We start from the raw sequence: 25,256 nt of genomic DNA, 5'->3' as shown, positions 1-25,256 counted from the left end.
AAGCAGGGCTCTCAGGCAAGGATCTGGAGGTCAGGTGTTTATTTAGGAAGTGATCCCAGAAGCGTGGTGAGGGTTTAGGGAAGTGAGATGGTAAGAAAGGGAAAACAATCAAACTTGTAATAGAGAGTGTTCCCACTGCGGACACCTAGCACTCAGCTGTGCAAGACGGCTGAGAGACGATGAAGAACAGACCTTGCCATGGTCTCCCCCAAAGACAAGAAAGCTAAGAGATCGATGCCCTTATTGGTTGAGGGTTGCTTCTGAAGACATTCACTTCCTGGCACTTCCTGCCTGTCCCATGCATAGGACAAGCAATCTCTTATGGCCAAAGAAAACCCTAAAGTAGAGAGACCCAGGTCCCTGAGTAAGGATGCTGCAGACTGAAGCATCAGGGGACCTCTGGGAGTGCGGGAGGGGCACTGACAAAGTTTGATACACTTCTGTAGTAATCAGCTCTGGAATCGCAGTGGCTTAACGCGATTTAATTTTCCTTTCTGCGCACGGACACTCTGCGAGCCAGGCAGCTTTCCCGGGCAGCTTTCCCGTCCACCGGCCGTCTCGCCTCAGGGCCACGCTCACAGCGACACAGGCAGGGAAGAGGGAGGCTGTGGACAACGACACAGGGTGTTGGAGGGTGTCCGATCTGCAAATATTCCATCTCCCCAAACCCAGTTGTGTGGTCCGCACCTAACTGCACAGGACGCTGGGCAATGTGGTCCTCCCCTGTGCCCGGCGAGCATAAAGGAGGGCGGGGGCATCTTCTCGTCTCCTTGCCCGAACTCGTCAGAGTTCTCTAATATCTGGTGCTTCACGGATGCTCTACCTTTCCTTTTGAAAGTGAGCTTGAGTTCTGTATACAGGATACTGCAGATGCAGAGGATTCCGTGGGACAGCCCTTGCTGAGGAGCAAAGAGCAGCCAGGGACCAGCGCGGCAAGAGTCAGGAGGTCTGAGAGCAAGTCTGGGCCCGCTCCTGGCTACGTGCGATTTTCAACATCGGTCTCCTGACCTGAAAAATATTAAAGTAGTTACAATGTTGTATGAGTGCTTAAGCTAAGTGGATGATTATATACGTTTTAAAGAACTTTTTCCATGTATATATGTATATATTTGTATCTATATGTATATACTATATTTGTATATAAATATATATAATATATATACACACACACATATGATACATACACATAAAAAGCTGCATATCTATGACGGTGCTTTTACGTGTTAACATGAGTGAGCCATGGGATGCCCAGATTAAACTTTATTTCTGGGTGTGTCTGGGAGTGTGTTTCAGGATGAGATTAGCATTTGAATCGGTGGAGTCAGGAAGGAAGATTGCCTTCTGTGCGTTGGCCTCATCCAATTCACCATTCAAACAAAAAAGTAGAAGGGTATCTGCTCCTTTTGCTTCCTGCCCGCCTGCTGAGCTGGGACTTTGGCTCCTGCCCTTGGACTAGGACTTATACCGGCAGTGTTCCTGCTTCTCAGGCCTTGGGACAGGCTGGACCCGCGCCACCGGCCTCCCTGCCACCCAGCCTGCAGACAGCAGACCGCGAGGCTCCTCGGCCTCCGCAGCCACGTGAGCCAGCTCCTCCAATACGTCTCTTCGTGTGTGCGGCTCCCTCTGTCTCCTATTGGTTTCATTCCCCTGCAGAGCCCTGGTTAACGTAAGGCCACGTGGGGTTAGCACCAAGAAGACAACGCCCGCTCTTGAACATTCTGTGTTTGTCGAACTCCCCTTTCTGCGTCACATCTTTTTATTATCTTGCTCTTCCCCCAGAAGAGGGGTGTTCACTGCCGGCGCCCAGCCAGCCAGGCAGGTGCGTGCCATCAGAGGTGCGCGAATGGGGCAGCAGCTGGGGGTTAAATCCCCGTTCTGGGCAGACTGTGGGAGAAGAAACACAGGTCCTCTTGTGAAACCCAAGGAAAGCACAGCCCTGTAGTCAATCTGCTCTCACCCGCAAGGCCATACATTTCTCAGCTCTAATGTTTCTAGGGTGAGAGGGGCTTTGGCTATTTATTATACACCAGGGGCCAGTAATCCGCATACCGATTAAAAGGCTACATTTTCTAACTAACAAAACGGTGCACGGTGCCAAGTGACAGGGAAGCCCCCCCCCCCCCCCCCTTTTTAAACCACGGTTTGTACAGTGAAAACCGTCTGGTGCAGGACCTTAACTTCAGGAAACTCAGCTAAGAGAATTTGACATTATATCTAGAGTTTATTTCAGAAAAAAAATACTGGGTGATGACTTTCCTATCGAGTGTGTGACACAATGGCAATATTAAACAGTTTCAGTGACTTTTTCGTTCTTCGTTCCTTTCTTTGTTTGTTCTTCAGAAATGTATCGGATGGCAGTCATAGACCAGGATCTGTGATAGATGCCAGGTCGCCTCTTGGCTGCTTCTGTCCGGTCAGAGGAAGCCCATTGGGCCCACCCAGAGCCGCAGAACAGAGTCCATGGGTTGACTTGGATTCTTTCCGGAGCAGCAGTTGATGGAACAATGACCCAACTGACTCCTGTCTCCAAATATATTGTGTAAATAAAGCAATAACAGTGAAAAGTAGATTTGTCTTTTCTGCATCACAAGTGATTGAAATACCTCTAGCCATAATTTCCTGCAACAGAGTATAACAGGATACAGGATTTAATGAGGAATAAATAGCTAATATACATGTAGTATGTGCTAAGTGTTGTCCTAAGCATTTTATATATATTAACCCATTTAATCCCCCCAACAACACTATGAGGTAAACACTGTTATCATTCTCATTGCATGGAAATGGAAGCAGGTAAGCATTCATGGTTTTTCTCCTAGAGGAACCGCTGATCTTCTTGTCTGTGGTACTGTTGCCATTTCATGTAATTCTGTTAGAAATAGTACTGCATAAAGGAGAACCACTTTCCTCCCAAAGGATTGAGAGTTCAGAGTCTTCAAATTTGATCCAAAGTAGAGAGAGAACTCTACAGAGATCACACTGTTTGATACTCAGGAAGACTATTCATTCATTTCCCCATTCAGCAAATAGAATCACCCACCCCGGACTGGCATCAGGGATCTAAAAATGAATGAGCCTTCAGGAGCATGTAGGTCAGTAGAGAAAAAAAATGTGTAAACAAATACTTACCATGAGATGTGATAAAGCCTACAAATAAAATATGTAAATAATAGGATGGGGGTAGATTGGAGAGTTATTAATAATAATAACTTACACTTACTGATAATTTATTCTGGGTTAGGAGCTGGTCTAAGAGCTGAATGTTTAACTCTTTTAACTCCTACAATGTCCCTATGATGCAGGTCCCATTATTTTCCCCACTTAAGAGACAAGGAAAGTGAGGTACTGAGAGGTTAACTAGTGTGTCCAAGGCTTTTGGGAGAGGCAGTTCACTATGGACCCTGAGCATTCCTGGATGATCTTGCTAGTGTGCCAAGAATTCAAGGCCCTGCCTGCTCTTTACCTGGACTGTTTCCCAAGGCAATGTTTCCAGTGAGTAGCCTTGACAGATGAGGTAACATCTCCCCCTGGACAGGGAGAAGACTTTTTATTCAACTTATTTTAGAGGTGATGACTCCCTAAGTGTTCCTCTCCTGTAATGCAACCCAGTGCATGTGCAAGCATCCATAACAAGCCCTTTGCATTACCACCATGGGACATGCAGGACATGGGGAACCGTCATAAACTAGCATGAAGCTCAGTCTACTGCTTATGTAGTAACAGAGTCCCTCGTCTCTGACCCAGGAATCTCATGTCTTTTACCAGCATCTGTGATGCACTCACAGGCAAGCTTGATAGTGTGTGAGTAGGATAAATTCTCAAATCCCACATAGTCACACAGTCAGTGTTGAAACCTGAATTTGAACCTGAATAGTTTGGCTCAGAAGTCCACAGTCTTTTTTTTTATTATTTGTTTTTTCTTTTATTGATTTTTAGAGAGAGAGGAAGGGAGAGGGAGAGAGAGATAGAAACATCAATGAGAGAGAACATCGACTGGCCGCCTCCTGCATGCCCCCCACTGGGGATTTGGCCCACAACCTGGGCATGTGCCCTGACTGGGAATTGAACCGGTGATCTCTTGGTTCATGGGTCAACTCTCAACCTCTGAGCCACACCAGCTGGGCCAGAAGTCCACAGTCTTAAACACTACAAATACTGAATCAAAAATAGGTAACTTACTTTTCTTAGTACAGGAAACCAGGTTTTTAAAGAGGATTTTTAAAATTAAATTTTGAAAGACGAGAATATAACAGAAGATAAAGGAGAAAAGACATTCCAGGCAGTGAGAGCAAATTGTGCAGGGACTAGAAAGCATAGCTGTGCCCAGTGGAATTTTGCTGGGGAATGGGGCAAGAGATGAGGTTGAAAATGTAGGTAGAAGCCGGAGCAGGAATAATCGTGTGTGCCCATTTATCTTTTCTTATGACTTGAATGTTTGTGTTTCCCATTTATTACCCCTCCCACCCCCCATAAAATTTATACGTTGAATTCCAACCCCCAGTGTGATTGTATTAGGAGATGGAGTCATGAGGGGTGATTAGGTCATAAGAGTCAAGCCCTCCTGATGGGATCAGTGACCTTTTAAAAGAGACCCCAGAGTGCTCCTGGTCCTTTCTACCATGTGAGGACACAAAGACAAGACAGCCATTTATGAACCAAGGAGCAGGGTTCCCCAGATACCTAACCCACTGGTGCCTTGATCTTAGGCATCCACCTTCCAGAGTTTTGAGAAATAAGCCACCCAGCCTATGGTATCCTGTTATAGCCACCCAAATGGGCTAAGACACCTGTGGAAATCATTTTAAGGATTTTACGCAGAAAAATAACATGACCAGATTAGTAATTTCTGAAGATCCATCTAGAACGATGTGCAAATTAGAGGAGTCAAAGAGATTTTTTTAAAAAAAAAAGGCAATTAGAATAATCTAAGTGAGATGTGATGAGGGCTTGAACTTTGTAGCATGTACAGCTTAAGTGGCAATATTTTAATTTAATGCCAAATGATAGTAGTAATGAACTTGGAATGACTCCAGCCAGAATAGCTGTAGTTGTAGTTCCTGAGACTTGATCTTTTTACTTTATAAAAGAAGGAGAAAAGGTCCCCTGAATAAACTGATCTTGTTTCTGCCGATTCCAGATGGAAGAGACTAATGAGCACAAGCTGGATCTCCACGCACTGAGAAGAAACTAAACACCTACGATGCTAAGAGACAAGCTCTATCTTCTTTCTTCATTGTGGCAAAGAAAACTAAGAAAGCTAACAGGAAATTTCTGCCCAAAGCAGAGATTCTCAAACCTTTCTGAGCAGGGCCCACTTAGGCACAATAATATGCCTCTAAGCACACACCACTCACGTTTTTCTTTTTTTATAGGAAAAATTCTAATAACAATGGTCACTGGAGAAGCAAGTTTGGGATATTGGTGATGGTGTCGGGGTTATGGAATTATCTGCTTTGGCAATGGCATGTGAATAGTTTATTCTTGGTATCTGAAGTTCTTTACAATTACTTATGGGAAAAAATTGCAGTCCAAAACATCGTTAATGAAGATATGCATTGCTATACGTTGGCAGCTTTGCAAAACAAGTCCTGACCAAATAAATTAATAATAACAAGACTTAAGAAACTGTAATTAGTGGTTAAAAGCAACAATGCCAGGAACTAAAAAAATATAACTTGGACACCTAACATTCATTCATCCTTCCTCCTTCCAAAAAGAGCCCATAATTTGTTAAGGACTATATTCTCCTTGACACAGCCAAGAGTGTAGATTCTAGATCGTCTACATAAGTGAAATTCTCCATGCTGGTGATTGCGTTAGCCAAGGGGCAGGTGACAAACCTCTTCCTCTGAACACTGCGGAGCCAACGCAATGCCTGGAAATGCTTTCACTAACTGCAACCTTGAGAGGCGTTAGCCTGGGGACAAAACGGGTGCACACAGGGAGGAGAGGCAAGGCAGACCCAAAGAAACAGCGCTACAACTTAAACATCTTGTTATGTAGAGCAGTAAATGTCCTCATTGTTGAAGCCATTTGAGTCACCTGTCTGTTATTTATTACCAAAACCTTCCTGATACAATGACACATTGAGAGTGATCACACACTGACCACGAAACCCCCTGAGGGAGGCTTTACGACATGAAGAAGCACTGAAACCCCCTGAGGGAGGCTTTGCGACATGAAGAAGCACTGAGTGGGGGGTCTGGCTTTTCAGAAAAATTCTGGACTAGAGTCTTTAATAAAGTGGTAGAAATTACTGATAGTAGTTTGTGAAGACCAAGTTTTAGTAATCCTACTAACTCCTTTATTATGTTACTAAATATACCAAGGAGCCCTTTCAAATGTCTGTGAAATGAAGGTTTAAGAGCCAAAAGAAGAATGTCCATTTTGGGACCAGCTCTTTGCACAGGGTAGAGTTCAAAGAATATTTTAAAAAGCTCTGCCCTACAAATATCTGGTGACATCCCACCATGGTGGAAGGATGGTGGGTGAAGTTTCCTACAATATGAGTACTCCCAGTAATAGCTAAACTGCTATTTGTCGATACAAGCTGTAGATCAAACACACTGCTGACACTGTCAGGGGACAGTTAATTACAATTATGGTAATTTAGAAAAGGCTCTCATAAACTCATTTAGCTTAGACTGTACACACCAGTGAAAAGTTCTTTACTGTTCCTTTCCTGAGAGTTAAATGTAGATTTTCCCCCAGACACTGGTCTACATTCTTCTTTAAAAATTTGGACTGTCTCGCCCTGGCTGGTTTGGCTCAGCAGTTAAAGCCTTGGCCTGTGGTCCCAAGAGACCCGGGTTTGGTTCCCGCTAAGGACACGTACCTCGGTTGCAGTGTGTTCCCGGCCCTGCTTGGGTCGTGCTGGTGGCAGCCACTCGATCTGTCCGATGTTTCTCTCTCCCCCTCTCTCCCTCCCACCCTATCTGAACAAAAAAATGGAAAAATGTCCTCGGGTGAGGATAAAAAAAAAAAAATCGAACTGTCTCATCAAAGTCAATAATCTGTTCACTTTGGTTTTTTTAGAAATCAATAGGTAGCATTTTATTCTCTCTGAAGAGAGTCTGAAAATTTGCATACTTTTAATTGAAAGATATTTAGTCCTCATGTGTAATAAGGTGACAGTTGCCTAGAGAGAATCTGGGACTCTGGAAAGTTAGCTGTCTTGTGCCTTTTTCCTCTGACATGCTGCCTTCTCTGCATTTTAATTTAAAATGTTTGTGGAATGTACCAAAAACTTAGATGAGAAACCATCTTGTCTTGAGGAATTATATTAATCTGCCTTTTCCAGGTTACAAGGAATTAGAAACTTTTTTTTACTTCAGATGATGACTTGTCATAGAAAGAAAAGGAAGGAAGGAAGGAAGGAAGGAAGGAAGGAAGGAAGGAAGGAAGGAAGGAAGGAAGGAAAGAAGGAAGGAAGGAAGGAAGGAAGATAGGAAGAGATGAATCAGGAAAATACATCAGTGACTGAACAGCCACTACTCAAGAGAAAAAAAAAAACACAAAACAATGGCTTCTTATCAATGAGGACACAGTACCAGAATTAACAAGAGCTCTTGGGACCAGACATCTTTCTATGCCCTCAGAATTGGACATCTGTCACTTCTTACTCATGATTGTCACACTTGTGACTTTGTGTCTTTTAAATCTGGTTTGTCCATCTGCTGCCTCTGAAAGACAGTTATTTCATTGTCTTCTAGCCTGCATTGTTTCTGATGAGAAGTCAGTCATTCTTATTTTTGACATTTCATTTAAAAAGCTCTTTTCTCTTTTTTTCTTCAATTTTTATTGATTTATTTTTACTACAGATGTTTCTCCCTTCTCCCTCTAGACACCCTCCTGCCCATCCTGCTAAAAAGCTCTTTTCAATCTCAGTCTCAATTTCATAATTTCTATCAACCTGTGTTCAAGTTAACTAATGTTTTCTTTTGAAGATTCAAACTGCTATTAATGTCATCTAGTAACCTTTTTATTTTAAGCATTGCATTTTATAGTCCTAGATTTTTTTTTGTCTTTTTGTAGAATTCTTTCCTCTCTTCTTAAATAGCTCTATCCCTCACCTATTATATTAACCTTTTGTAAATTCTTAAACATATTTATAATAGTTGTTTTTAGATTCTTGATGCTAATTCTGGGTTGGGGTTGACTGCAGGTCTGCTTCTATTGACTGTTTCTCTTGGTTATTGGTCAGTGACTCCTGTTTGTATGAATGCCTCATATTTTTTAAAATTATGTCTAAGGTATGTGTATACAAGGGCAGTGAAGATTGAAGCATAATAATGTTTGGGTTTTATTTCTCAGAGAATTCAGGCCCTTCCCTTCTGTCTGACAGGGTGAAGAGATGATTATTTAGATTCCTTCTAGAGTCAAATTGAGCTGGGGCCGGGTTGACATTCTAATTATATTAAGATGACCTGTGATTAGATTGACCCTGAAATTCCCACACTACTGCTGTCTTTTTGAAATTATCAAAATTCGTGTTGATGAGATTTTGTTTTAAATGTTTTTCATTTGCTTTGGATTTAACTCCACAGAGTTAAATTCAAGCACTGTGGGAATGCAGGGGTCTTTTGAGATTTTGCTCTGCATTTTCCTTTCCTTCACTGATTATTTTTTGTGAGATCCCGAAAGTAGGGATGGGGATGTGAGAGTTGTTGGGCCAATTTATTTTTGCAGTGGGGACATTTCTATATGCCAGTTCACCTCTCTAGTCTCCATTACCACCTGAAGCTCAGAAGATTTCTCCTTAATGCAAAGTCTCTCTAGAACAGCCCGTACATACCTAGACCAGAAACTCTTCCCAGGGGTAGAGACTGTCCTGACTCTCTCTTTGCCAGTGAAGGGCTCATTTCTCTGAAATTCAGTTCACTAAAACTTCCTTTGTCCCTATCTTTGTTAGCCCCTTGGGAAAGTATGATTTTTATATGTCTGGGGTTTTTCTTGGTGTTACCATGTGAACAAAGGTCTTTTATGTCCTTCTGCATATTAACCTGAAGTGGATGTCAGAATCAAACATTCAAATTAAAAAAAATAAAATGATAAAATCACCAAAAGAACACATGGGATAATTTATTGTATAATTTAAAGAGGAGAAAGTCCTGTCACAGCAAGCTCCAAACCTCAGAATCTCAGAAGTCATAAGGAAAATGATTTAATCTCTTTCTTTCTCTCTCTGTAAATATATGTTATATATACATAGATAGAGATATATAGATCTATATATCTCTTCAACCTTCGTATAGTAAAATATACCAAAAACAAATGACACACTGAGAAATATTTGCAACACATAAGATATTGATTGTTTAAAAATGTATATTAAGATATTTTATAAATAAATAATAAAAAATGGAAAAGGCAGATAACATAACATAAAAATCATCATAAATAGAGTATCAACATGAAAAGATACTCATACTCACTGAAAATGAAGAAATACAAATTGGACTGAGAGATTCTTTTTGCTTCTCATCTTGACAAAGCTAGGTGCTAGCCCGGTCTGGGGAACCAGCACTCACACACACTGTGGATGGGGGTGAATTAGCACAGCATCTTTAGATTTGTTTGTTTCATGTTATCTTAGAGTGTTATCTGGTTATATCTAACAAAAATAGAAAATTAATATACCCTTTGACTCAGTAATTTCAGTTCTAGGAATTTATTCTGCAAATATGCTGAAAATGCACTTGAGGATATATGCAAAAGTGTAACCATTGCTGCATTGTTTACCAGAGTAAAAATGGAAAATAACTTTAATATCCATAACAGGAGGCTGGTTAAAAATTTATAGGATGTCATTTTAGTGGAATACTCCATAGCTAGAAGGAAATTAATAGAGCGGTGTGCTGATATAGAAAGATTATCAAGGTATATTGCCAGATGTAAAAGCCAAAATACAAAATAATATACATTGTGTCCCTATTTTAAATAAAAGGAGACTTACGGATGTGTGTCTGCAGAACAATGTTCAGAAGGTGTACAAGAAATTGTTCAGTGGGAGTAGGGGTCTGGAATGATAGGGAGTTTGGTTTTCATTTTAAACCATATAATTATGTGAATTTCTTCAAATCAAGGGCCATGGTATTTTTTATTAAATAAAAGTGGTAAGTTATCATTAGGCTGTAAAATAGGCACTTAGCAATGTTTATTAACTTATATGAATGTTGTATCACAGATCATGTCATATTCTCTTTGGAATATTCTTAAAGTCCATCACAGAGCCTTTCACATAGACAAGGCAGTGTTTAAATGGCTCAACAAATGAAACTGTGTGCTTATTGACAGTTTGTGTGAGATATGCCAGTTTGCACGATCTACTGATAACCTCAAAGTGCTGATACAATTTAACAAAACTTCCGTGGTCCACATAATGACTTTTGCTGACCTAAAGTGAGAGCTACTAGTCATAAAGACTTTGAAAAAACATAAATGAACTTTTGCTCTTCGGTGGGGCCGAGCTATCATTCCAGTAGAAAAAAGGGTCTCTTGTCTTATTGGAACTGTAACAGCATTTTGGAAAGCAAGGAACGCTGGCCTGGGAATCCAGAGTCACGGTTGTGTTGCCTTTGCTTTACTACTAGCTAGTATCTAACCTTACATGACTTCTATTCCTACCTGGGTCTTCTTTGGGAAATGTTGGCTGATGACAAAGGTTGTTTATCCCCTTAAAATCATGTGATTAAAAAAAAAAAAAAAAGACAACCCAAAACAAAAAAATGTGTGAGCAACACATTCCACATTTATGTTTTCTAAAGTTTCTCTTTTTGTGTAACAAGACTCACACAAATTCATTTTCCCAGAGAGGCCCCACCCAGTCTGTACACTTCGCTCCTGTAAGTCTGAGTCTGGGTTTTAATTATCCGTGGAAATCTTGGCTCTCTAAATTTTGCTTACTGTGATTTCTGGGGTATATGAGCCCAGAGGCATGCATTAAATACATGCTTCGCTTTTCCCATGTTATCTATGGATACATAGAGGTTTTAGAATCCGAATTCCAGCAAGAAGCTAGAATAATGCCCGAGTTCTTTCTCTTAACCTTCAGACAAGGTTCTAAAGTGATTCTGGGGAAAAGACATTCTATATCTGGGTTTCTGATGTTCCAGCAAATAACTGCTGAATGCTGCCAATTTGCCGCGCAACCCTATCGACAGGCCTGCCTGACGCACTGGGGTCTGCGCCGGGGACACAGTTAAGATGAACAGTGGTTCATTTCAGGGGTTCGTTTAGCTCTAAAACTAGAAAAATGAAAGACTGTGATTTATCAGCAGCTGAAACAGGACTGTTCTGGGACAGAGCCAATGGCCGTTCAATTAGGCAGAGACAAATCGCGGGAAAGGGGGATGGCGTTCTGCATCGAAGCACAGGCAGCATCTCCGTAGCGATGGCTGGTGCAAAGCAACTGCGGGTGGTGCAGCGCCGAGCCTGTGTGCCCAACCCCATCCCAGAGAGAAGCACTGAGGACAAAACCTGTGCAAACCAAGGCAGCTTCTCTGCCAGAGAAAACGAACTTGTAGCAACACTGCAGGATTAAATATATTTTAGGATAAACGTGCCACGGCTGGCTTCTTAAGGAACGGTTCTGAGTTTTTTCAGTTCTTTATTTATTTGCAATAAGTACCATTGAAAAAGCCACTCCATTCATCACACATGTCTTTATTAAGTCACCTTTCCTCTTTACTAGATCAATGATTTCCCAAAATGGGGTGTTGGAGACAATCTAATGGTGTGTGGAAGGAAAACCGAGAACGTCTAATTAAGTTTATTTTTCTTTCCTCCCATGAATTCTTCTCCCCCCTTTTTGTTTATTTTTTTACACTGTATCTAATATATTAGTAAATAGTAATATCTTATTAGTAGTGATATATTATTAGTAGTAATATATTAGTACATGGTCATATTCTATTAATTAATAATTATGCATTTAACAAAGAGTTTAGGCTCAATTATTTATTTACTTTTTTACAAGTAGAAGTATGATGCAGTAACAATTTTGGAAGCGACTACTTTAGAATCTAGGGACTAAATCATGGCTTCTGCAACTTGCTCCTACTCACTTAAAAAGTGACATTGAGTTGCAAGGAAATGCTGGCTATTTTGAAAATCCGGTATCTCCATCACCTTCTGCAATGTTATGAAATGCTTTTATTGAGGAACAGAACAAGAAACACCAAGTACGGAGTCCGAGGGGCATAGAAAGGGAGAGTCAATGCAAGTCAATGCAGTATAAACATTTAAAGAGGAAGAATGAGAATGATACAATTTACATTCTAGGTTATGTAGCTGTGTAATCATTTATAAAACTTTTTTGAAAGTATCCTCTTTCTGGATTGACGAGGTCCCCAGTTGTGGTCTTGACTTCCCTCCCTCTTCTCTCCACCGCTGTGGAGCAGGGTCAGCTGAATGCTCGCAAGCCTGCAGAGGCTGAGTCTGTGGACTGTTGAATTTGCAAATAGTTCGTCCAACCCACGGGGTATGCCTGGGCCTTCATTTATCTTACTTAGAAGTCATTTGACTTGTTTGTTGAACAGGGTGTTTTAATACTGAATTCTCCCTCGGGCTAGGTGGGGAAAATAAATGATGAACTGTGGAGCTGTGGAACACGCACAGCGTGTGGATGGCCGCGCAGCCGAGCCGGCTGTCTGCAGGGCATGATTTATGCTTCACTGTAAGAGCACAGTTAGGCCCCAGATATTCCCTCCATTGTGTGTCGAGGCACTGAGCTCCTCTCCAGTCTGATCCTCATTATTTTGACTGGTTCAATTTCCCAGGACAAGTTTTGACTCTCAGACTGGACTCCCCATTACTTGATACCCTCAGCTGTTACCTTCCTGCTCCCCATAACCTCTCCTCCATCACCCCCTGAGTCCAGGTGCGGCCTGGCGCTGCACACTGATTCACTAGTTCAAGGAAAGCTTCACATCCCATAAGAAAGCAAAACACATGCGTGCAAAACGAAACATATGTTTCCTTTAGAGAGTCTGAGCCAATGGAACTCCTGTCACTGCCTGGGGTGGAGACTGGGGGGCAAAGCTGGATGGTAACATAATCACAAAAGTCACTTGAAGCCAGGCACGATTCAACCAGCTCCAATGTGGGGCAGAACCCAGATATGTGACACCAACTACGCTTAGTACCAATGAGACTGGAAAGAAGTGTCCTTACGCTTTCCTTGGACGGTTAGCCAGCCGGGGCCAGATCATGCATTCCGTTTTTAAGTCCCACTATAATCCTTCTTGATAAATCTCCCTGCAGCCTTGCCATTTGGGTACAATAGACTGTTTGATGGTCCCAAGATGCAGTTATATTTCATTTCCAGTATATGGAATATTAATATTTTACCTGTTACGCGGATTCCTGGAGAGAGTGCCCTTTTCGGAATGCTAGGAACCCGTGCTCGGTTTGTAGGAGATATTTGAGTGACTTTAGGATCCATTGGGTTCTACTACACTAAAGTGCTCAGAACAGTGGCAGGGGCTGTGCACAGAGGGACCCTACAGTTTCCTTTTCCCACTCTTGGTCCTAATTTCATTTTACTAATTCTTCCCTATCTTCCTAATCAGTTTCCTCTACAATTTCCAGGGATGCTTTGCCACTGCAAAGGCAAGCCAGGGAACTCGCTTCAGAGAACAGAGCAAAGATCTGCACAACGGAAAAAACAACAACCCAAGACCAAGGATTGTGTGTGTATGTATGTACAGTCATCTCCACTCCCAGCTGTTGCTTAAACAGCGACACAGCTCATAGGCCTACAGATGATTCATTATTGTTGCCATTGGTGTTTCTACTTAGGGGACTGCCATGCATCACCCCAACTGGGGCAGCACGCCGCTCTGAGAGACAGTGCAGTGCAGTGGGAAGAACACGGGCTTTCTTGTTTATCCACCTCAGCTTGGAATTCCAGGCTCTGTTACTTACCAGTTGCTGGGCTTCTCTGAGCTTTCATTTGCTGATCCCTAACATGAGGGTAAAAGTCCCCGCCTTGCTAGGTTGCTGTAAGGATGTGTGCAGGGTGCCAGGCATAGCTCAGAAAATGAGCTATTCCAGTGTTCAGAGGCTTCCACTGTGCTGGGTACAAATGTAGTGAATCAGATGCATTTTCTTTCCGGGGGAGCGCAAAACAAGAAGGAAGAGCCGATACATTTTTGGATTAATGATTTCAGGGTCTAGAATATCTGAATATGAGATCTGCACCTTAGCCGTGTCCTTGAAACCTAAGATGTGCTGCACATTTTATGAACGTCATTCTTCCTATCCTCAGTTGTTGCCCATCGGAGACAGAAAGGTCTATGTACTGACAAATCAACAAAGTCCCGTGTCCTCAGCTACTGTTATAGTCCTTGCCAATGTTTCAAGCCACAAGAAGTAAAAAAAAAAAAAAAAAAAAAAAAAAAAGCCTCCCACACCTTGCCAAGGCTTATAAAAACTGTACAGTAATTGCAGAAAGTTTCCAAGCAAGGAATTTCTCCATAACCTAAATTATTTGTGAGTTTCTTTCTTTCTTTCTTTTTTTTTTTTTTTTAATAGAAAATGTGTTCCTTGCTGGAACCAATTCCCATGTTAGACGTCTGCCTTCATCACTCATTTTATTACCAGTCTAAACACAGACTGTTTCAATGGAGGCCATTTACAGCGCACAATAAAAAGGATTCATTACTCATTTTCCTCTTATTATCTTTCAATTGCTCTAGCGTGAGACAGTGCTTAGAGTGGACATTAGGCCCCAGTAGCCAGTACTTTACAGGAATGCAATTAATGATAATACTACTTAATGCCTTCAAACACCCAGACAAGGGGATGTTCTCCCAATCCCTTAGCCCGGGCTGCTTTTCATCACAGCTATTCCACTCATTCATTATACTTCACATTTTTCACAGGGAGCTCCCTCCCCCTCTTCTATTCGGTATGACGTCTCTCTCTTGGTCTGCAATCGTCACCGACCCCATTCAATTAACTTAAGCTACTATTTCTTTAAAAAATACACACAAAGCACCTACCACATGACTCTCATAATTAACTATATTTCTCTAGAAACAACCTGTCAACAACCACTCAAAAGCTAGTGGGAGATTGAATTCAAGCGCTGCACGCGAGTAATAAGTGTTTTTGGATGATGGTCAATGGTTAATGGTCCGAATAGATCACAGCCCCAATGATTCCCCGGGCATTTATCTCATGTATTATTACCTCCTCTCCAAGACACCGCCACCTTCCTCTGGATGGATCCCACTCTACTCACTACACCTTATTTTGATACTTGAATAGACTTTACTAAAATTGGAATTAATAGATTTCAGAAAAATGGGTTCTGACATACTGCGCTAGCTTTTATATTTCATGTTAATGTCACTTGGCTCATATATAAAAATATTTACTCTTTTGTTAATAATAATCATATGACCGCTTTCTCCGTGAAGCTCTAAACCATTTACAAATCCCTTGGTTCTTCTGGGTTTACTCTTGATACATTTCACTAAAATGTGGCGGGCTTATACAAACCGGAATTTGCCCCCTCCATTCACCGCTTACCATCTGCGGGACCCCGAGTAAGCCCTGTAAGCTCTACACTTCCGTCTCCTTGTTAGTAAAATGAGTACAGTAGTACTTAGTTCTTAAGGTTGCTAAGGGGAACAGAAAGGATAGTGCCCATAAAATACTTATTGCAGTGCCTGGAGTATATTAAATGCTCCATAAATATTAGCTATTATGTCTGCACTCGCTAGTTATTAGGTAGCAATTATGTGACGGGCACTTTTATGTGCTATCTTAATTAATCCTTACAAAATTCTGTATAGTTATCATTATTATCCCCCTGTCACCAATGGAAAAACTAGCGAAATAAAGTAAGTTGTTGATACGTTTCAAAACCGGCCTTGGAACCCAGGGCTGTCCACCTCCAGCACCTTGGAGGTGTGTGTTGGGTTTGGAAGGAATGGGATTCACGCCAGAAACATCCGGTCATTTTCCATCTCTCCTGTCTCAGGCTTCTCTCGTGGCCGCCGGGAGGCGAGCCCCTCCCACCGAGGCTGCTCTCGTGGCAGCCGGGAGGCGAGCCCCTCCCACGGACGGGTGGAGCTTTCCCACGGGCGCCGCACTGCCTGGAGCCGCCGAAGAGGTTCATCCACTCCAGCACTGTTTACTGGTGATCAGATCAAAGAACCTTGGTGCTACCTTCTCAGAAATACAGTCTCTGGTCTTGGGTAGCGTATTGTAGTACTAGAGGAAGGAAGGAATGGCTTAATGGCAGCAGGCTTGTAGTATAACGTTGATAGAAAGGATTGCCTGTGAGTTAAAAATAGGGCAAAAAAGTATTGTTCAGGTCAACTTCCATTGTATGACATAATTCTGTCTTTTCCTGACAGAAGCTGAGCTTCAGAAAATGTGGTGGGGATTTAAAATCACTTAAACAGCCATCTTAAACAAGATAGGTTTCCTGAGTCAAAAAAGTCAACCAAACTTTGATTTCTATCCTTGAATAAATTATTGCGGGTGTGATCGCTTAAAAAAATTCAAAATGTACACAAATGAGCATCAATTCATTTTTGAATAGAAGAGACATCTGGCAGCGTTTGGATTTAGAGCATCTCCTTTAGAATGATCACTGACTTAGGTCTAATTGTTTGAAAGCACTGTAGTTGGATCAGATGGATTTTTAGCTGCTTTAGGATCTTCTTTATTTCATAGTAAGTGGGAAGGGAAGAAAAAAATGGAAGGAAGCATGGAGAGTCTATTATAAAGCTCCAGGCCAGGTTTCTTCACATTATCTTATTTAATTCTCCCAAGTGCTAGAGTCTGCTGACATCCCTTTATTTTTATTTATTTATTTATTTAAAAAATCCTCACCCAAGGATATTTTTCCACTTATCTTCAGGTAGAGTGGGAAGTAAAGAAAGAGATTGAGAGAAACATTGACATGAGAGACAAATCGAATGGTCACCTCCCCCACGATCCCAACCAGGGCTGGGGACCGAGCCACAACCGAGGCACGTGCCCTTGACTGGAATCAAACCTACAACTCTTTGGTCCATGGGCTGAGGGTCCAACCACTGAGCCAAACTGGCCAGGGCTGCTGACATCCCTATTAGACCACTGCACTGGTCCCAGCAACATCATTCCCTATTCTGTCTTTGTTTCTCTAGTTAAGCTCACTGTTTAGAGCATGCCTTGCCCATATGGATTTGACATACATTTCTGTCTTCCCAGCAACAAAATAGATTCTTCTCAGATGGTCTGGCGCACCCTTCCTTCATCTGAACTGCTATTCCTGATTTACCTGCCTCCCTCCCCATCTCCCACACTTCCTTCCAATCTACCTCCCCTACGCAGGAGCTATCCTTGAAATCATGATCTGAAAGACACCGCCACAACTCAGTAGGATGGGATATACTCTCCCAGTTTTATAAATGAGAAACAGAAGCTCAGGTTTAAAAAAAAGAAAGAAAGAAAGAAAATGAAGGTCAAGGAAACTTAGTTAATCTTAAAGCTAGAATCTGAATTTTGACTAATTACTTGATTGACATACAAATACAAGCCTTTCTGATTCCCAAATTCACGGCGTTAAAACTATACCCCACAGAGCACAGAAAACAAGATATACTGGTTGAATACTCCATGATAATTCTGACCGAGGGTCTTCACCTCATCAACTCTTCCTGGATGCTTGGGTCATGGCAGGTGTGGAGAAAAGTAACTCATATGGACGCAATCCCACTCATGGTAATAACTATTATGAGTTACAGTTTAAGAAAGAAACACTTCTATTAGCAAATGTATAATGGACCAAAATATATTAGCAATAAAAAATAGAGGGAAGCCCTGGCCAGTTTGGCTCGGCAGTTAGAGCGTCAGCCCGAGGACCAAAGAGTCTCAGGTTTGATTCCAGTCAAGGGCATGTACTGCGGTTTGGTCCCCGGCTCTGGTTGGGGTCCTGTGGAAGGCAACCGATCAATGTGTCTCTCTCACAGTGATGTTTCTCTCTCTCTCTCTCTCTCCCTCCCACTTTGTCTGAAAAATGAGTGGAAAATAAAAAATCCTTGGGTGAGGAATAAAAAAAAAAAAAGAGGAAATAAAAAAAAAAATAGAGGGAATATGTCTTATCTTTAAATTTAAAAAGTACATTTTGAATATCTGAAAAAGAGAAATAATTAGTATCAATCTCTTTATTCACTATTATTGTTACCCCAACCATTAAATCCACATTTTTATTTTTAAGTTAATCAACTTAGGCCCTTAAATTGAGACAGTTCTCTAGACACTTTCATTCAACCAGTTATCCCCCTGAAAATGGGAGGCCTTGGGGTGGTAGTAGTGCTGCCAATAAATACCAGATAAGGATCAGAACGGAATGTGGCGGGCATGGTGTGAGGGGGAGGAGGACTGCTCAGCAGGCTGACTCTGGCCACTGTTGGGCATGTCATCATCCAGCCTTCTCTCCCACCTCCTTCCCTCAAGGACCGAGGAAGAAAGTGGGTGGGCACAGAAGCTCAGAAATGCCCAGGGCTTGCCATCAAGAAGACTCAAGTTCACCTGGTGATGTCTTTTACTAGCTGTGTGGCCTCGAGTGAATTACTGAACCCCACTCAGTCTTGGTTTCTTGCACTGCACAAATCTAGACAATAACCACCTCACAGGGTTCGAGGGAGAATTCAAGAAAGAAATGATCGTGAAAACTTCTAGCTTTCACAAATAGAAAAGGAAGAGAGTAGATGTGAAACATGTGTTTGCTTTCTTCTTTCCTTCTTTCCAAATCCAACAGCAGGAAAAACAAACGTTTTCTAATCCCCAAATGAAAACACATGCTTGAAAATCGCAAAGCCACCTCAGATCATGGAGATAGAAGCATAATACCAAGTCATGGCCAGCGCAGTATCTTTTAATAATATATTTTATGCCTAACTCAGCAAGGGAGTCTTGGCGAGTGGATCAATTTCTCTCTCTGACACTCCTACTGAAGGAAAATAGGTTAATAGATTTTCCCGAATGTAACCAGAATGTGATAATAAAACTGGACTGTTATGGAGCAACATAAAGACTAAAACCAGCGAGTCTTACCTACAAAATTCAGGATTTTCAACTTTATTCACTGAGTCATTTGATTAAGGTCCCTCTTTAAATATGACATGGATAGGCTTGCGCACTCGGCCCGTGGGTCCGTTTGCATGCAGTCTGCTGGTTATTTCAGGGAAGGCATCGGTTCTTTTCAGACACAAATCTCGTGGCCCCTCTTCATTTGCTCCCCTCCTGGAGCACCACGGCCTCCAGGTCTTCAGTTCTCTCTTTGTTTATGCTAATGTCATAAAGTGTTCCCAGGGAGTTCTGGCTAAACATAATATTAAATAGTCAGCAACATAATCCATTATTTTACCAGCGGGAATGGCTTGTTTACTTAATCTCTCATTTAAAAACAGCCATTTCTGGAAAGGCGTTTGTACCTTACTATTTTGACAGCATCAGGAAGCTCCATTGTTAATCAGAAGCATGTTAAATCAAAAAGACATACATAAAGGTGACAGCCAAGATTTGTCAGCTGGATTGGCTTTTACAACGTAAAGCTGTAAAAACATTTATAGGAGGAAAAACCATCTAGCTGCTCTGTAGGCACACACTGTGTGACAAAGCTCAACCCTGATGAATCTGCAGACAGAGTCGTGTGTGAATTGCCCAATTTCATTTTAATATGCTATTTTTATAGAACCGGAATACCAAGAAATTAAACACTAATGATGGGAAAGAATATTAAGAATTAATGAGTGTATAGGAAAGATAAAGAGTCATGGATTCTGAGTCACAAAATGTATTGGTTGATTTATTTTGACAGGTGCAGTTTAGTTTTAATGATTTCAAATAACACTTTGTGGTAGGATACTAAAAGTCCTGCTGTGTGTGTATGTGTGTGTATGGTAATAAAATCTTGTAATATGAGTTTCACTCTAAGTAAGTCATAGCGGCTAAATCTTCATTAAAAGTAAGTTGTTCTTAAGGTTCGTATGTCAATGAGGTGAAATTATGCAGGCCTTTTCTAATTTATGATTTTTTTTTTTTGGTTAATCCTCACCAGAGGATATTTTTCCATTGATTTTTAGATAAAGTGGAAGGGAGGAAGGGAGAGAGAGAGAGAGAGAGAGAGAGAGAGAGAAAGAGAAAGAGAGAGAAACATCCACGTGAGAGAGACACATCAGTTGGTTGCCTCCTGCACAATCCGGACCAGGGCTTGGAATTGAACCTGCAACCCGGGTATGTGCCCTTGACTGGAATCAAACCTGTGACCTTTCGGTCCACAGGCTGACTCTCTAACCGCTGAGTCAAACCAGCCAGGGCTATGGTTTGATTTTTTGAAGATTGTTATTTATCTCAAGTTCAAATAAAAATTTCTTTCTGAAGAGGACCCTGAGACTTTGCCTGCTGGACTGTAATTTAAGCTCCAGTGTCAAGTTGTTACATGACTTCAGTATGTCACTTTCCTTTCTGCCTCAGTTTCCCCAAGACACCAAATAGGGAGAGTCATTTCCTGGTGAGGGAATGAATTAGCATTTGTAAAGAACTTTAAGATCTCTCTGTGAAAGGACTCTCCACAAAGGAAAATCTTATGCCTTAGGAGATAAAAGGGCAAAGACCATAGATCTCAAACACTGTGGACATTCTTGAAGAATAAAAAAATAGCAGAGGAATATAATTTTCTTCAGAAAGACATATATCACCAGACAGACTATAATACAGTGATGAAAGATATATTAAAAGGGAGTCTGATGAAGCCTTCGGGGAATTAGGCGCCATGTCATTGGCATGATGACTGAGATTCATATTGTAAAAACTCTAAATCAAATACTACCTGGAATGGAACGAGATCAGTTCAATTAAAATCCAAAGGGAAGGTTTCTAATAATCCCCCCCAAACTTTTCCATGACTTCTGTTTACTTCAAGTCTCTAAAGCTTCTTCTACGTACTATCATTGATGCTTCATTATTCATTGAGGCAACCCTTTCCCTCCTTTCTCAGACCTGAAGGGCCAGGTAATTGAGGAATACAGGTTGAATTCATCTCTCCCTCCCCCCCCCCTCCTTGTCTCCATGACTGAGGTTTGGGGGAGAGGGGTAAACGGCAGTAGAGGGGTAAGAGAAACAAGGCATATATATGGTTGTCTAGGTAACTTCAGTTTACACGGAACTTCTGTCCCTTCACTTCACCTTGTGTTGAGAGTACTCCCCCGCAAAAAGACCTTGGCATTTTTATTAATACACATTCCATTTTGCAAAGAGAGCATCAAACTTTCACGAAGTATCAGGAAATAAAACGTTTCATTTTGTCAAGGAAAAAAATAGCTGAAGCCCGAGGGTTCTTTCTGAAGAAACTATCTTTCTGATAGTGTGGCTCCTGGGTGATAATTCCAGCTCGGATGGTGATTTTCTCCAGGATGTCCACCATCTCTGCATGGAGAATTGCACTGTGAGCCACTAGGGAGACGGGTCTCATGGGACGAGGTGGTCCTAGAAGTACCTCAGGTCTTGCATTATTTTGTAGTAGTACTGATCATTTTTTAACCATAGGATATTAGGAATTCTCAAATTGTAAGTCACTTAAATGAGAAGAAAGAAGTTTCTCTGGTACAAATCCCAAATGAGGATCATCATTTTGGAAACCGGAACTTCATGGCCAATTTAAGAGATAAGCTCAGAATGAACAGTCATTGTGAAAATGTAAGCGGAAGTGCCCACTACAGTGCTGGATACATAGTAAGAGCTTAAAACATCCCAGCCGACCCTTTTGCACAAAAGAAAACGTGTTGAGAATCACATATTGCTACTATATTATACGCAGAATAATTCAATAAGAATCTCTTAGCAATCTGGATATGAATCCAGGCTACAAGAGCTGGATGTTGTTATGCACTGAGTGCTTGTGTCCATCCCCCCAAATTTCCATGTTGAAATCCTACCCTCCAAAGTGATAGCACCTGGAGTTGGGGCCTTTGGGAAATGCTGAGGTCATGAGGGTAGAGCCCTATGAACGGGGTTCGCTCACTCTGCTCTCTGGGCCATGTGAGGGCACCAGACAAAGGAGACAATCGACAAGCCACAGAACGAGGTCTCATCAGATACTGGATCTGCTGGCACCTTGATCTCAGACTATCAGCCACCAGAACTATGAGCAATAAATGTTTAAGCTACCCAGTCTGTGGCGATTTTGTTATGGCAGCCTGAACTAAGATGTGAACCACAATTATTTTATTCAGGCTTGTTAAAAAATAATGTGTCACATTTTTTTCAGACCAACCATTGTGCCCTGTTACTCTATCTAAGCATTCGGGAGCTATTTCAATTTTCAATCTGCTTCTAAATACTAATTAATCATTAACCCCTCCCAAGAAGTTATAATTGAGACCAAGCATGTTTCAATAATCTGTAATTGCTATCTCTCCCATGGATGAAAATATAAACGCTCCTTTCCTCCAAAAGGAAAAGAGAAAAGAATCTAATAAATACGTACCTGATTTGATACTATTCAAAAATCAATTAAGAAATTGAAATGATGGATAATCATACTGTACAGCTAAGAGGTTGCATTCAACATTCATATTTTTAGAAAATTACCTTTTAAATATGGCAGTAATTATCGCATCATGAAGGAGACATTCCTTAAAAAAATGCTTTTGCAGTTGCACCTGAGGACTGGGGGAGAAAAACTGATGGTAGGAAAGTCACCCTTATTAAGGAAATGCATTTTGCCAAAGAAATGATAAGAATTTGTACAGATAAGAGCGGCTAAGGGTATAATGATTCTGGAGTTCAACTGGCTACATAAAAAGTGAAGTTACTTCCCATTTCAGCATCACCTGTAACTCTGACTTGTAACCTCAAAAATGATGAATACATGTAGCAGTCAATTTGCAACTCAGTGTGTTGAAACAATTTGGTAGTAATCCCTTTACATTTTTCCATTTAGATTTTATTCTTGTCTATATCAAGAATGAACCATGTGAGTTAGGCTCCTTCGTAGCACTCAGTTTTTTCATCTATAAGATAATGAGATTAAATGAGAGCAGTGTGTCTTAAACTTTAATGTGCATTTGAACCATCTGAAGGTCTTGGCTAAAATTCGGATTTGAGTTCAGGAGGTTCCTGGGGTGGGCCTGAGAGTCTACGCTTCTACCGAGCTCCAAAGTGATGCTGGTCCAAGAACAATGTTTTGGGTAATAATGATAATTTCATATGTGTTCTTTCATCTCTGTAAGATATTTCTTTAGATAACCCAAGGATTCCTTTTTCTCATTGTTACATTACTTGAATTGCTTGTTAGGTTTCACGTACTAGCTATCTTGCCTTCTCTCGGCACCCTGAAAAAGGTCCGGCACAGGTTTTACCTCTAATTGCTTATAGTGTGTCTTTGAAGTCGGCCTCAGATGCTGGTCGCAGTCGTGTGTTAATAAAAACTACAGGCTGGGAAAAGACTAAATTCACTCCCCGAAGTTTAAGACCACAGACCCTTTGAGGTCCATTGATACAATGACCTCACTCTCCAGTCACCTCCCCTTTAATGCCTTTTAAGGTTCTTTGAATGCTCAATTAACACCTCATTAAATGACAAATATTCACTGTGCTTCCTTTCATTTTCTTGGACCCGGTCATCACCTGCACATGAGGCAATTCTTAGAGCGTTTTCAGGTGAGGGCGTGTGGTCTGGATGCCAGGGGAGAGGCTGAGATTCAGGTTCTCAGCTCTGTCAATGAAACTGAGATATTTATCCTTAGGCATAACAGCAAGCAACAACGTTTAAGTGCCTTATTAAAGCACTGGGTTTATTTCTAGTTATCTGCTATAAAATACTTTAAGAGGCTTAGTTGTAAAGTACTGGCTTACTAACCTAAGTGTCTCCCCACTCCCACCCTAGCCGATCTCGGGCGAGTTACTCATTCTTTCTGGGCCTTGTTTCCTCTATCTGTAAAATAGGGGGGAGTTTTTATAAGACTGTTAAGAAGATTAAGTGAGTTGATGCCTGTCAAATATTTAGAAGTATATTTGGCACATCCTAAGTACAACATATATATTTGCCAACATTGCCCCTCAAGATCAAACTGTTAAATCTTATTTCGGATCATTTGCATTCATGTATCTCTTAAGTAAATACGTATTTCCTGCGTGCTGTATACAAACTATTATTTAGCGGTCATGGTAATCCCTAGTATTCATAAAGCCTTATAACTTATAAAATCATGGTAAATTATAAATATTAAAATTAAATATTATTTTAATTAATTAATTTTATTGTGTGTAGGCACTGTGGAAGACATAAAAATTGCATTACACCAATTCTGCCCTAAAAAAATGTACAGTTTTATGGGGGAGAAAGACATGTACTAAAATAAATGTAATATAAAGGAAGGTCCATTATTATTTATCACAGAGTTGGAAAATAACGTTCAATATTTCCTGTCCACTTCTCTATTGCAAAACAAAGAAAATACAAGTAGTTATATTACTGCTTCGGTTCCTCCATTTCACTTAACTCCCAAAGACTTAATTTTAATCTTCATGAAATCATTTTCTCAAAATAGAACTAGCATTATTGTTTTTCTGATCATAAAAGCAATATATGGAAAAGCACAGACTCTCAGGAAGATTAGGGAAGACAGAGGTAACAGTAATTGCCATCTGGAAGGGAACATGAAAAAGAGGGAGCTTTAATTTTTATTGTTTACTCTTTTGTATCCTTTAAATTTTGTACCATGTGTAAATGTTATCTATTAAAATAAATATTTTTAAATGAATAGATGCATGTTGAAATATACATCATATGATATATAAAGTTATAAAATAAAATTACTCATAATGCCACCATGAACTTAACATTTTGACATCTGTGTTTCCAGATGGCTTTGGGCATGCATACATGCATTTTTTTTTTTTTTTTTTACAAAAGTGAGATCATGATATATATATATTTAAAAACACTTTCTATGCCAATAAATATAAATCTACAACATAACTTTTAATATCTATGTTATGTTTTACCTTAGCTGTTGATTCAATCAACCAACCCTCTACAGAGTAGTATTTTCAACAATCTTGTGATGAACATCTTTGTACATATATAACTGTGTGATTATTATTTTTTTCTTAGAATATACCTTTAGAAGTGCAAGTGCTTCGCAAAGGATTTGTATGTAAAATTGAGATTTAAAATAAACGGATATGTGCCCTGGCCAATTTGGCTCATCAGTTAGAGCATTGGCCTGTGGACCAGAGAATCCTAG

The sequence above is a fragment of the Molossus molossus genome, unplaced genomic scaffold (genome assembly GCF_014108415.1).
Source record: "Molossus molossus isolate mMolMol1 unplaced genomic scaffold, mMolMol1.p scaffold_m16_p_1, whole genome shotgun sequence".
NCBI lineage: Eukaryota > Metazoa > Chordata > Mammalia > Chiroptera > Molossidae > Molossus > Molossus molossus.
This window is presented reverse-complemented; position numbering follows the sequence as displayed.